Raw genomic sequence first — 1,343 nt, forward strand, 5'->3', positions numbered from 1 at the left:
CTTTAAAAAGGAAAACAGTGAATTTATGCAAAATTCGTTAAAAGATTTTCTTACGTAATTGGAGCAATCATTTCTTCCATTGAATTCTGCTTCGTCTGCATCTAATTTAGAAGTGCCGGAATCTAGAGAAAAGTAATTAACAACAATGCAGCATTATCTCACAGCTTTGAGTTTTCTGTGGGGATGAGGTGAACCGGATGAAAAGGGTCAGTGATATCAATGGCTGAAGGACCCTACTGGAAGAGCAGAAGCGAGGGAGGTCACAATTGCCCCAAAGCAAAAAAGGCTCATGCTGGTCCTACTTCTACCCACACGACCTCCCTCACTCCTCCTCTTCCAGTAGGGGTCCTCAGTCATTAACGTCACTGACCCTTTTCTCTCAGCTATCAGAAGAGGAAGGGTGAGGGAGGTGATCTTTGGGATCAAGGAGGTACATGGAGATGAGGTGAACCAGGAGAAAAGGGTTAGTGATGTGTGATGGCTGAGGGACCCTAACCAGAAGGGGATGAATGAGGGAAGTCACGTGGATGGAAGTAAGACCAGAGTGGGCTTCTTTGCTTCGGGGTGGCCATGGCAGGCAGACACATATGGATGTACAAGCTAGGGAGGGAATTTGCCATTAGGTTCTGGCAATAGGTTAAGCAGGAAGGGCACTTTTGGGATGTGACCCAGTTGAATAGTCAACACTGCAAGGAAACCACACTTTGCTCCACATACCAGATTTCTCAATGATGTAATTGTATATTTTTAGAATGACATAGTGTAATAGGTGTGAATGCCGAACCTGGTCAGTTTGAGCATAAATCAGGTAGAATATTTGGACCCCATATAGCCAGTTTAAATACTAAAAGGTTAAAATAAACAGTGGCACCGATTCTATCAATTGTCCCTTTCCCCTAAATTTCTGGTCCTGTGAAATCAATGAACAGGCCCATTCCAAAGTGAAAGCCATAAATACCAGCTATAGACTGGGAACTGTTTGATTGATTACAATCACGTGACTATGTAAAACATGATATAATATACACCCTCATATATACATACATACACAGCGACAGGCATTTTATACCAACTGAATATGAAGAATATGTTGCAAGTGAGATATCAAACATCTTAGTTGCACAAGATTATCCCATAGACATACACTCTCGGAGTGGTTGGCATTAGGAAGGGTATCCAGCTGTAGAAACTCTGCCAAATCAGACTGGAGCCTGGTGTAGCCACCTGGTCCACTAGTCCTCAGCCAAATCGTCCAACCCATGCTAGCATGGAAAGCGGACGTTAAACGATGATGATGATACACATGCAGACAAAAGCACTTAGAGAGCGAAACAAAAATAAAA

At 42.9% G+C, this 1,343-nt stretch overlaps 1 protein-coding gene across 1 annotated transcript in view; it reads right to left on the minus strand.

Moving 5' to 3' along the window:
• Positions 1-126, minus strand: part of LOC106878835 (uncharacterized) — a 13,075-nt gene extending 12,949 nt beyond the window's left edge. The window contains exon 1 of the mRNA XM_014928176.2: positions 55-126. The gene's annotated coding sequence lies outside the window, so the exon portion shown is untranslated. The remainder of the gene's footprint in view (positions 1-54) is intronic.
• Positions 127-1,343: the final 1,217 nt, after the last annotated feature.

This window comes from Octopus bimaculoides, chromosome 25 (genome assembly GCF_001194135.2).
Source record: "Octopus bimaculoides isolate UCB-OBI-ISO-001 chromosome 25, ASM119413v2, whole genome shotgun sequence".
Taxonomy (NCBI): Eukaryota; Metazoa; Mollusca; class Cephalopoda; order Octopoda; family Octopodidae; genus Octopus; species Octopus bimaculoides.